The 13,641-nt window shown below is 39.9% G+C and overlaps 1 protein-coding gene across 5 annotated transcripts in view; it reads left to right on the forward strand.

Annotated features, from left to right (window-relative positions):
- Sytbeta (Synaptotagmin beta) overlaps positions 1–13,641 on the forward strand; it is a 381,108-nt gene that overhangs the window by 38,654 nt on the left and 328,813 nt on the right. Inside the window, exon 1 of one of the 5 annotated variants that reach the window (XM_067790881.1) lies at positions 6,247–6,292. The exons of the other annotated variants lie outside the window; for them this stretch is intronic. The gene's annotated coding sequence lies outside the window, so the exon portion shown is untranslated. Of the gene's footprint in view, positions 1–6,246; positions 6,293–13,641 lie in introns of those variants that run through there. 5 annotated transcript variants of the gene reach the window in all.

Below are 13,641 nucleotides of genomic sequence, written 5' to 3' on the forward strand. Positions count from 1 at the left end.
GACTGTTATTCCTGAAGACCGTACGATACGAAATGTTGCATACTTTTCTGCGCAATTGATACGGTTTTAGATATTTTAGGCGATGGTGTTTAAGCATTAGCGAAGGTTGAAATTTAGGGGCTGTTCCATTAATTTAGAAATCTTCTCTAAATCTAGACAGAAATAATGTGTGTACCAGTATAACAAGTTGCCAAACAACGCACTCTTCATGTGGGCGGCAAACTATAGCAACGTACGTATACACATATACAACACAAAATAATACGTTTTGTGGCATAATTTAAGGCGCATGTTATGAATACAATCGTGTACTTTGATCAATTTTCAAAGCGTCTTTGTACCTTTTTATTTACATGCCATTGGGGATTTAACTTAAGTCATTATAAAATTATAAATAAATATGCGAGATAGTCAACAGTTGCAGACCAATTTAATAACGTCAATTTGTGAAAATATGCTATCGTCACAAAAGCTTTGTAAATTTGTAAGTGAGGCAAATTCGTGTTTGTTAACAACGTTGTTTTTAGTTTTTGATGTGGAAACGACGGGCAGCTGCTGTGATTTGTGACGCAAGGGGTAAATTAAGTTGTTGATAAGAAAAGATTTGAGCATTATTTTTATAAAAATATCTTGAAACGAAAAAGTGCTTAGTTAAAATATGATTTTGAAATAAGGCTACCAATTGTTTTAAGATTAAAGAAAATAAGACAAGGCGCTGCATAACTTATATTGAAACGTGATAATACAAACCCCACCGTGGTGTGATGGTAGCGTGCTCCGCCTACCACACCGTATGCCCTGGGTTCGCACCCCGGGCAAAGCAACATAAAAATTTTAGAAATAAGGTTTTTCAATTAGAAGAAAATTTTTCTACGCGGGGTCGCCCTCGGCAGTGTTTGGCAAGCGCTCCGGGTGTATTTCTGTCATGAAAAGCTCTCAGTGAAAACTCATCTGCCTTGCAGATGCCGTTCGGAGTCGGCATAAAACATGTAGGTCCCGTCCGGCCAATTTGTAGGGAAAATCAAGAGGAGCACGACGCAAATTGGAAGAGAAGCTCGGCCTTAGATCTTTTCGGAGGTTATCGCGCCTTACATTTATTTTTTTTTTTTTTAATACAAACGCCGAGGTTGCCTCCTGTTTTGTATAATAAAAAATCATCGAAAAGATCCCCATCACGTGTTGCCATATGACCAAAAAAACGAAAAAGTGTTTGATTATGAAAATAATTTACAGCTATTGTAGTTTTAGGCCTATTGTGGTACCACTGGTATGAGCTAGATACCTTTTTACTCTAGGTTATCTATCTGGTCGGTCCATGAGGACCTCACATAGACTGAATGAGTGCTTAGTGTCACCAGAAGTTTGTTTAACGACCAACATGAAAAACAATATCAAAAACCAGGACCTATGTTATAAAATAACTTCGTCCAATTGGCAAATACGAGAAGATTTCTAGGACCTATGCCACTTGCTGCTTCTAGATTTGACAGCCGTGTCACTCCTAATAGCTTCTTGCTCTAGATGTGTAATAAGTCTAACCATTTCATTCATCTCCTATAGCACAGCATGTTGCCGATTGCAGTATTACGTAGTAGGAACTCTGTATTTAACTTTATCCATTTTTTGTTCATCCGCTGGAATCCCCATGCGCTCACCATGCATTGTTTTTAGTCTGTGACTTTTTCAGTCGACTAACCTACGAACTAATGGAGACAGGGCTAAGCGTAATCAAGATCGTGGTTCGATTCTAATTGAAACTGAGCGAAATTGGACTGGAAAAAGTGTTTGCAGTTGCTACTCCAGAATAGCAATAGCAGCGCAAAATACGCTCCGTTAGTGCTCCGGCTCGGAACACTTACAGAGCAAAGAGCAGAGCCCTAGTTTATAAAAGTGATTTGCGCGAGAAAATACAAAGTTGTGTGTAACAATGCTTAATAGAGCACATACCATTTTTTTTTACTCTCGCTCCATTACAAATACCATTTAGATTACGGTTCTAATTCTGCTGTTTGCTCCGCTTTAAAACACGACGTAGCTCGTAGCAGAGCATAATAAATGCTATCACTTTTTATGCTACAGCTCTGCTCTATGCTCTGTTCGTGTTTATTGCCGGAGTAATAGCAACAAAAAAAAAAACTTCAGAGTAATATAGCATTTTGAATCACTGACTGGAAATTGCAAATACGGGTCGGTGTGCCTGTATGGAATTTACTTTCTCCGTGCGGTTAGAACTATAAAAGTACTTGCACGTAGCCTGAAGAAGCGCCACCTTCCCTCACTGATTTACCTTGGTCTGAACTTTGACCTTTCTCACTAGGTTGTCGGCAGCACATTTCTCAGCTATACCGATATAACTGCGACCTATTTAAATGATATAGTGAGTGTGTTTACTCGATAACTAACTTTGTTGACGTATTCTTGGCCGCAAGGGATTCGCTGCTTCAATCAATTTGATTCGGCATCCAAATAAAAAATATTTTTTATATAATAAAAAGTATCTTTGATTCGTAGGAAGAATCAAATAACAAATAACAAATATTTTTTTTTGGATGCCGAATCAAATAAATAATAAAAAGCATCTTTGATTCGCCTGAAGAATCAAATAACAAATAAAAAATATTTTTTATTTGGACGACGAGTAAATAAAAAATAAAAATTATCTTTGATTCGGCTGAAGAATCAAATAACAAATAAAAAGTATCTTTTATTTGAATGCTGAATCAAAAAAAAGGTAAAAAATATCTTTGATTTGAAAACATTTTCAAATAAAAATAAATTTTATTTTTGGATTCGTGATTCATTCAAATAAAAATCACGCAACCCTGAAAGGAACAAGGTTTAGACAATAACCTGCAAGATGTATTCTGTGAAACGATGAAGTGAAAAAAATGTTGATACGTTTGAATAAATTTTTATATGAAATATTTTTTACCTTTCATCACTTCACAACCGTTCACTGGCTATGAGATGGTAGTCAAACTGATTCTGCTCTATGGGTTACTGGTCTGGTGGAATGCACTGGACACGGCGAGCACGACCAAAATATTGTTAAGAGCTATATGTAAGCCGCAAGTTTAAGTTAGCTGATCACTGCAGCGTCTTCCAAGCGGAAGTTGCGGCGATTTAGAATGCAGTGGATGAAATGCTATCCAGTGCTACTACGGTTAGGGAATTCAACACCTACTCGGATAGCCAAGCGGCTATTAAGGCCTTTAGTTCAAGTATGGTGCGATCGAGTGTGGTCTCGGAACTCTTAGCCCGCAGCAGTACACTTGAACTGCATTAAGACGGCTATAGGCGTTTCGGGATTTTACTGCACACCTATGGTCTGCTTCTGCATATTTGTGCCTCAAGTCAGCTCAGAAAGATGCTTCTGGCCGGAAGTGGATGGCAAGAGGTCTGCCGCAGTGATTGAGTTCACTAAGGCTCATCTATCAATGGTTATAGGGGTTTTGATAGGACATTGTTTAATGGGAAACAATGCGGGACGTCTCAATATACTGGAAACCCTATCCTGCAGCAGCTGTATGGAGAATGAGGAGATGGAATCGCCGCTTTTGCCAGAGCTACGCGAAAGTATTTCGGTCGCGACTCACTTGGATCTTCGGCGGATTTATCCAAGATTGAGATTGGTCTCATTCGAAGCTATATCGTTGCTACTCAACGACTCTCTCAGTAAGTCTAGCTTACAACGGACCTTCATGTTGTCCAAGTGTGCTTCTCTCGCATAACGGTAATCTCTAACGGCATAAACCAATCGAGATAGATATAGAATTCTATATATCAAAATGATCTGGGCGAAAAAAGAAATTCATTTAGCCATGTCCGTCCGTCTGTTAACACGATAACTTGAGTAAATTTGGAGGTATCTCAATGAAATTTGGTATGTAAGTTCCTGGGCACTCATCTCAGATCGCTATTTAAAATGAACGAAATCGGACTATAACCACGCCCACTTTTACGATATCGAAAATTTGAAAAACCCGATAAAGTGCGATATTTCATTACCAAAGACGTATAAAGCGATGAAACTTGGTAGATAGGTTGACCTTATGACGCAAAATAGAAAATTAGAAAAATTTTGGACAACGGGTGTGGCACCGCCCACTTTTAAAAGAAGTTAATTTAAAAGTTTTGCAAGCTGTAATTTGGCATTCGTTGAAGATATCATTATGCAATTTGGCAGGATCGTTACTCCTAATACTATATGTGTTCTAAATAAAAATTAGCAAAATCGGATGACGAACACGCCCACTTTAAAAAAAATTTTGAAAGTCAAATTTTAACAAAAAATTTAATATCTTTACAGTATATAAGTAAATTATGTCAACATTCAACTCCAGTAATGATATGGTGCAACAAAATACAAAAATAAAGGAAAATTTCAAAATGGGCGTGGCTCCGCCCTTTTCATTTAATTTGTCTAGAATACTTTTAATGCCATAAATCGAAAAAAAATTTAACAATCCTTGTGAAATTTGGTAAGGGCATAGCTTCTATGCCGATAGCTGTTTTCTGCGAAAATGGGCGAAATCGATTGAAGCCAGCCTAGTTTTTATACACAGTCGACCGTCTGCTCTTTCTCTTGGCCGTTAACATGATAACTTGAGAGAAAATCGATATATCTTTACTAAACTTAGTTCACGTACTTATCTCGACTTACTTTATCTTGGTATTAAAAATGGGCGAAATCCGACTATGACCACGCCCACTTTTTCGATATCGAAAATTTCGAAAAATGAAAAAAATGCCATAATTCTATACCAAATAGGAAAAAAGGGATGAAATATGGTGATTCTGGGTCACCCTGGCCCACATTTTGGTCGATATCTCGAAAACGCCTTCACATATACTACTAAGGGTCACTCCCTTTTAAAACCCTCATTAATACATTTAATTTGATACCCATATCGTACAAACACATTCTAGAGTCACCGCTGGTCCACCTTTATGGCGATATCTCGAAAAGGCGTCCACCTATAGAACTGCAGCCCACTCCCTTCTAAAATACTTTTAATACCTTCCATTGGATACCCATGTCATAAAAACACATTACAGGGTTACCCTAGGTTCATTTTCCTACATGGTGATTTTCCCTTATTTTGTCTCCAAAGCCCTCAGCTGAGTATGTAATGTTCGGTTACACCCGAACTTAGCTTTCCTTACTTGTTTCAGACCAAAATATTTACTCTCGGTTATATCACAAAGCAAAGATTCGGAAAAAACGGTGCTTTTTTTTATTTTTTTTTAAGAATAAACAAAGGAATCATTTATTTACCCTAAAAACTGCTGTTTGAACAATTTGACAAATAAAAAGAGTAAAAACTACGTCTTAAGTTTTATTTTTTACGGAAAGCTTCACAGCTTGGCGGCTAACGCTCTTTGACGTCAGCGATATCGTAGGCTCAAATTTGATCGTCTAATGATAAATAAAATAATAAAAAAATCGTTGGAGTTAAATGGTTTCATTGAAAACAATACTTACATGAAGTAATAATAATACTAAAAGCTAGAAAATAATTAGGTAGGTCCTATATACTAGGCATCACACTCCTCATCAATCTAGGGCGTTGATCAGACAATTAAATAAAAGCGTTGCACGCGATGACGTCTATTGATAGCCATAAGTAAGACCAACTGAACCTTAATCAGGTTATGCTACGCCTCACATTTTTAGAAATTTCACGCGCCCAACGCGTGTCTGATCAATTCCCTAGATTGATGAGCAGGGCCGTAGAGAGAAAATCCGGGCCCGTGACTAAACAATTTACGGGCCCCCTATAAAAAATCCACTAATACATTTGATTAACTTGAATTAATGACGTCTCATTCATGAATCATTATTGATGGGTTACATCAAAAAAAATTTTGTCACATCAACTAAATGATTTTTAGACTAAGAGCTGACAATAAAATTAACACAGAATATTTACTATTTATACTGTTTTGTTGTAACGTAGAAATAAAATTCTCTTTTAACAGCCACATATTGTTTCAAATAATCTTTTCTAGTTATTTGGTAACATTTTAATACATTTCTGATAAATTTAATGATGATTATAAATTTTAATTATTCAATACAGAAGGTTCGGATATCAAAGAGTGGCTTTACTTGCTTTTTTCGCTGCAAAATTTTTTATAATAACATCAAAATTTAACTGTCTTGCCAAAACGGATTCAACACACAGCGTGGCAAGTCCTAAAACTCGCTCTTGAGATGAACACGATCTATGAAAGTTTTTGATTCTTGGAAGGACGCTGAAGGAACGTTCTGCACTAGCTACAGTGACAGGTATAGTGTAAAAGATACATAAAGCAACACAAATGTTGGGGAAAATTGTATACAGATTTTGAACATTGATGGCATTTAGCAATTCCAATGGTGGCAGAACTTTATCAAAATTTGCTTCGTAATTGTGTTTCAAGTGAATTATTTCGCATTCTAAGCTTTGAGAAATGTCCGACTTGTATTTTTCGTCAAATTTTTCTGCGCTCACCCGAACCGTAGTTTCAGCCATGTCTTCAAATTGCCACAAAAAGGAAAACGTCTCGCTCAAATTTCTCATAGCTGCAAGTCGTTCAGTAATGCCATTGATTACCGAATCAGCGATCACCAAGAATGTATTGTTTTTAAAATCAGACTCTGAATCATCCGTAATTATCTCATTTAAATTATCTTCAGAACGTCTTTTGGGTTTTCTCTTTCGAATGTCCGGAAACTTTGGCGAGATGTTCAATTGAATAGCAACTCTTTTGCGTTCGTTAAAAATTGTTTCCCATTGGTTCCTGATCAACTTCAAATTAGCTACTAAGGCATCTAGATGTCGGACCTCAACATCTATGGTGACGTCTCTAGCTTGGAGGACCACGTTTCTTTCATTAATGGTAGTCACTATTTTGAACCAAATTGAGGACAGCAAGATATATTCGAACTTGTTGATGTACTTGAGAATGCCGGTAACATCGCCGTATACTTGCGCAGTCAAATTTGGCTTTTGGCTGAAAGACTATGAAGAGAGCTCGGCACATTTTTTTTGAGGATGTCCCATCGTTGTGGGGTGCTGCTGAAAATAGTAAAACATTTTTGTACAACTCCGCCAACCGGCGCCAATTGGTCACACCATGGGAGTTTAAATAGTTTTCCACCTGGTCCTTCCAACGGAGTGGGGGCCGCCCTCTACCTCTGCTTCCATAGGCGGGTTCCGATAGAAACACTTTCTTGGCCGGATCATCATCTTTCATACGCATAACATGGCCTAGCCAGCGCAGCTGCTGCGTTTTAATTCGCTGGACTACGCTGATGTCTGCGTATAGCTCGTACAGCTCATCATTAAATCTTCTTCGGTACTCGCCATCGCCAACGCGTAGAGGTCCATAAATCTTTCGAAGAACTTTTCTCTCGAACACTCCCAAAGCCGCTTCATCTGCTGTTGTCATGGTCCATGCTACTGCACCATATAGCAGGACGGGTACGATAAGTGACTTGTAGAGTATGATTTTCGTTCGCCGAGAGAGGACTTTACTTTTCAATTGCCTACCTAGTCCAAAGTAGCATTTATTGGCAAGATTGATTATTCGCTGGATTTCAGTGTTGATTTTGTTGCTAGTGTTGATGCTGGTTCCCAAATAAACGAAGTATTTTACTATTTCGTAATTATGGCTGCCAAGAGTAGCGTGGTTGCCAAGGCGCATATGCGCTGACTCTTTGCTCGATGACAGCAGGTACTTCGTTTTGTCCTCATTCACCATCAAACCCATCTTTACCGCTTCTTTTTCCAATTTGGAGTAAGCAGAGCTAACAGCGCGGGTGTTTAGACCGATAATATCAATGTCATCAGCATATGCCAGTAATTGCACGCTTTTATAGTATATTGTTCCAGTGCGGTTAAGTTCTGCAGCTAGTATAATTTTCTCCAGCATCAAATTAAAGAAATCGCACGATAGGGGGTCACCCTGTCTGAAACCTTATTTAGTTTCGAACGGCTCGGAGAGGTCCTTCCCAATTCTGACTGAGCTGATGGTGCTGCTCAACGTAATTTTGCACAGCCGTATAAGTTTTGCGGGGAAACCAAATTCAGACATAGCGGCATATAGGCAGCTCCTTTCCGTGCTGTCGAAGGCCGCTTTAAAGTCGACGAAGAGGTGATGTGTGTCGATTCTTTTTTCACAGTTTTTTCCAAGATTTGGCGCATTGTGAAAACCTGGTCGATGGTAGATTTACCAGGTCTGAAGCCGCACTGATAAGCCGGTTCACGGTGGGCTTCAATCTTTCGCACAATACACTTGAAAGGACCTTATATGCGATATTGAGAAGGCTGATTCCACGATAGTTGGTGCATTTTGCAGTATCCCCCTTCTTGTGGACTGTGAAAAGAATACTTAGATTCCAACCGTCGTGCATGCACTCTTCCGCCCATATTTTGCTAAGAAGCTGCTGCATGCGCCTTACCAACTCCTCGCCGCCGTACTTGAATAGCTCCGCAGGCAATCCATCAGCGCCCACGGCCTTGTTGTTTTTCAATCTGGTTATTGCTATTCTAACTTCGTCATAATCGGGCGGGGGGACTTATATTCCATCATCATCGATTGCGGGATCGAGTTCTTCATCTCTGCGCGGTGAATTGCTGCCTCCATTTAGGAGAACAGAGAAGTGTTCCCTCCATAATCTAAGCACTCTCTGGACATCAGTTACAAGGCCGTCGTTTCCGTTCCTACAGGAGTTTGCCCCGGCCTTAAAACCTTCCGTCTGTCGCCGTATTTTTTGGTAAAATTTTCGGGCGTTATTCCTGGTGGCTAGCACTTCAAGCTCCTCGCACTCACGCCTTTCTGCTTCTGCTTTTTTCTTCCTGAAAAGGCGTCTCGCTTCCTTTTTCAACTCACGGTAGCGTATACACACTCCTCTTGTCGCGCTTGCATTTAACGTAGCCCTGTAGGCATTATTCATCTTACCAGTTGTTTTTTCGTGGTCGCCGGTAACCAATTTTTTCCTCGGCGGCAGTACGAAGTGTTTTGGAAATATGCTCCCACTGCTCCTGTATTCCTTCAGGATGAATTGTGCTCTCACAGAGCAGGTGTGAGAGTCGAGTTGCGAAATCATTGGTAGTCTGTTTTGATTGAAGCTTTTCGACGTCTAGCTTCCTTTGTGTTTTTTGTTCCTTGGTTTTAGCCGCGTTGAGGCGGGTGCGTATTTTGGCTGCAACGAGATAATGGTCCGAGTTGATGTTAGGTCCTCGGATCGTGCGCACATCTAAAACACTGGAGGCATGCCATCCGTCTATCACAACGTAATCGATCTGATTGCGAGTATTTCGATCAGGAGACAGCCATGTAGCTTGATGTATCTTTTTATGCATGAACCTCGTGCCGGATTTGACCATGTTTCGATCACTGGCAAAGTCAATCAGCCTCAGTCCGTTAGGAGAAGTTTCATTGTGTAGGCTGAACTTTCCGACTGTAGGGCTAAAACACCATCTTTGCCCACCTTGGCGTTAAAGTCACCAAGCACGACTTTTATATCGTGACAGGGGCAGCGCTCGTATGTGCGTTCTAATTGTTCATAAAAAGTGTCTTTCACCTCATCGTCTTTCTCCTCTGTCGGCGCATGGGCGCAGATGAATGATATTAAAAAATGTTGTTTTTATTCGGATAGCGGCGAGACGTTCGTCCCCAGGTGTGAACGCCAGAACTTGGCGACAAAGTCTCTCTCCCACCACGAATTCGACGCCGAAACTGCGTTTATTCGTATGGCCACTCCAATATATATCACAATTTTTGATCTTATTTCTTCCTTGCTTCGCCCAACGCATTTCTTGGATGGCGGTGATGTCAGATTTAGCTTTGACGAGGACATCAACCAGCCGGGCATCTGCACCAATCCCATTCAGGGAGCGGACGTTCCAGGTGCATGTCCTCAATTCATTGTCCTTCAAACGTTTGCCATGGTCGTCATCAATAGAGAGTGTATTTATCCGAGGCTTGTTGTTATATTTCATTGGAGTATGGTTCTACGTGGCGGGTCCCAAGCCCAGCGCACAAGCCGCTCAGCGGAGGTGAAAATATTACTTGGCACGTTTATATAGCGAGTCGCTTTCTACAAGACAGACGCCTGCTTGCAGCCGCACCTAGAGGTGTACAGACGCTGCCGATGAGATTTCTCCCGGCTAGCCCTTAAACCGATTATGTCAGAGTGGCCTAGCCAGGTTTTCGCCCTCTCACATTAGCTCACCGCTAAACGGATGTTTAGCGGCTACCCAGATGATACTTGGCCGCAAGCGACCGGCAGTAGTGAGCTGATTGAACCGCATGCAAAAGAGTCGCTCTGGCTATTCCCATGTGAATGGCGGTCAGAAGCTTTCCCCACTTTCGTGGACTTCTGTACACGGCTCCACCCTCCCACAGACGACATGGTAGGCAATAAAGGCCTTAGTACCTCTAAATCGCGGGCCCCTGAGAAACCCCGAGCCCGGGGAATCCCCCATCTCGCTTCGGATGTTATCGCGCCTTACATTTTATTTTTATTATGCATTGTCTTCGGGTTCTGAACTATATTTCAAGTTTCAAGCATATAGCTTATCGGGAAATTACTTAAATTTCAATTACAAAATTCTGTTCGCTCGCTACACTGAGTCAAGCTTAATAAAACCGTTTAAAAATGTTTGTGTACCAAGTACTTCTGAAGCTCAATGCGTGAGAATGAAGGTGTACGTGTAGAAATTTAATGCGTTTAATTTATTTCGAGCTCGCCCACTGGTTAAAGTTAAACCACAAGAGTGGTAACTTTAACAGAAACAAAAAATTTCGTGCCTTTTGCGCTGAACTTCGTTGAATTATCGGCTTGTTTTCTGCCTGTAATCGCCGAGTCATCGGCTTGTTATCGACGGCTTATAGATGTGTCATCCATTTTATATTGAACCTTTAGTAACAAATCGATCAGTCGTGGTTAACGCATTCATAACACGTCGACAAAAAATTGGTAACACCCCGATTAAAAATCCATAACTTTTGATAACTTTTCGATACCAATTCGATAAAATTTTTATAGTAAACCGACAGCTTTTCGATAAAAAAACGATAAATTATTGATAGCAAATCGATAACATGCCGTTAACAAATTAGTAACACCCCGATAGCATAACGAGACTTTTTCGATAACAAATTGATACATTTGTGAAAAAAGTATCGATAACTTTCCTATGAATAATTGATAACTTTTCGATAGTGAATCGATAACTTTTCCATTAAAAATCTATGACTTTTTCTGAATTTTTGATAACAAATCGATAACTATCGATAATAAATCAATTAATTTGAGAAATTTATAATTATCAATAAAAATCAATGAATTTGATAACAAATCGATAAAAACTAGATAAAAGTTCGATAAAAGTTGGCAACTTTTCGATAAAAATAGATAACTTTTCAATAAAAAATTTATAACAAATCGATGACACGCCGTTAACAAATTAGTAACACTCCATAATATATCGACACTTTTTCGATAACAAGTCGATACATTTTTCAAAAAATTTAAGATAACTTTCCTATGAACAATTGATAACTTTTCGGTAATAAATCGATACATTTTGTACTCTTCGCAAATACCAGATGCCTTTAGATCTGACAGCTGTATCACTCCTAATAGCTGGAGTATTAGCCTGTCAAGCGCAAGGCATTAGCACAAAACGTGCTCGATCGTTAGGAGTAACTTTGTTAGTCTAAGGTTCACGGGCCTACACATGATCTACGACGCTTTACAGGCTCGCGTTTGGGTCCACGCTTTTCCCTTTTGGTCGATCATGTGCAGCTCTCGCCTTCTTTTAATCTCGCCCAATCTAATTAGAAAAAACCCTTTTCTAAGCGAGGTCACCCCTCGGCAGTGATACGGCAAAAACTCCGAAGTTTTCGCGCCTTGCATTTTATTTTTTGAAATCTAATTTTAAGCATTGATGGCCTGCATATTCCATCTAATTTCTGAAGTATGAGGTTCTTTTTCTCGGCTGTCCACAACACAAAGACCCCATAGTGTAAGCTTTACAATCGCTGTAAATATGGCGATAAACCCCAAGTAAACCCCAGCATACTTTTACATGCATAAAGTGCCGTCGAGGCCTTTTTCACTCTCTCTCCTAGTTGAGCTTCCACGACAACTTACGGTTTAGAAAATTTCTGGAAATTTTTTGGAAGGTTTCTCGTGGGTCCACCCTCCTAGCTTACGCCTGGTACAATTTGGGACCTCATACCTCTTGGTAAACAAGACCATATCCGTATTTTCCGCTTTAACGGGCAACCTGAAATTACATGCCCAGGTATGTATGTATATCCCGAAGCGCCCGACCCATCAAAGAGCAAAATGTAGGAAGGCATCTTCCACTTGTGACAATTGCAACGTCTCCGCGTTGGCCGTAAATTTGACGGGTCCTTCATCAAATCACCTGAGCAGTTGGTTGATCACCAGCGTCCACAGCACCCCCGCCCCACGGCATGGCCCTGTACCCTGATTTCGTGGCATCGTTAAACCCTCATTGTGAGGTAATCTTCCTGCAGTTTAACATGCACCCGATTCATCTTGTTATGGATGGATGTATTTCAATGTAGTTAAGACGTCCAATTACAGACATTGCTGAAAGCCCCGACAATGTCTAAGAAAACTCCTAAGGCATACTCCTTATACAACACTTTCAAGGCGATGCCAGCGCAATTTCTAACTTCTTCAACCAAATTGTAAACCTCACTTACCCGTATCCTGTTTTTTAGCGGACTATGCTCAGTGGAGGATCTCCTAGACGGTTAAGTGTATTCATATTAAATAATTCCCGTTGGGCTTATATACCTTAATGGTGCTTGTTACCGGAATGTTCCGAATTTACATCTGGCTAAAGACCATCTACATAGATAATACTTCCCAAATTTTTCCCAATTAATGAATGATGAATTAACAATGAACAATAGTTGGGTCGAAAACTCATTGGTGATTCATGACAACAACAAAAAGGTTTCTTCTTCTGTTACTCAACATATTTTTTCGTTAAATCAATACTAAGGCTTTTGGACGTTTTGGCAGGTGTTAAATTTATTGCATTTTTGCAAATAAACAGTTTTTGTTTTTGGTTAGTCAAGAACAACTAAAGCATGTAAGTAAATAAAAATTATATACGAAACGAATATTATAAAAGGTATTTAAAGTAGATCTTCTGCAACTTCAAGCATCAGTCTAATCGAAGTAAACTAAAAAAAAGTTAACTAAAAACAAAAAATAAAAAAGTCAATATGCGTACTTGGGTTATTTTTGCACTTCTCAGCGTGATTGTCGCAGCCGCCCAAAAGAGCGAGGCAGCAGCTGTACATGAGCCTGGAATCTTACATGTTATCGGTGCTGTAGATAAAGGAATCAAAAAAATTCAAGCCCTTTTCTCAGGAGAAGACGACGAAGATACAGTCGCTGAGAGATTGCCTCCAATCAGAGGACACTTATGTCATCTCGGCTCATTGTTCCACCGCCGTCCGTGTGGAAAGAAACCAGCGGCTCCAGAAGAACCAGAAACACCAGTTGTAGATGATGACGAGGCTAGCAATGTTGTAGACGATGAGGTAGCCGATAATGAGGCGGCTGATGATGAGGCGGCTGATAATGAGGCGGCTGAT

This window comes from Eurosta solidaginis, chromosome 5 (assembly GCF_040869045.1).
Source record: "Eurosta solidaginis isolate ZX-2024a chromosome 5, ASM4086904v1, whole genome shotgun sequence".
In the NCBI taxonomy this organism is placed as follows: domain Eukaryota; kingdom Metazoa; phylum Arthropoda; class Insecta; order Diptera; family Tephritidae; genus Eurosta; species Eurosta solidaginis.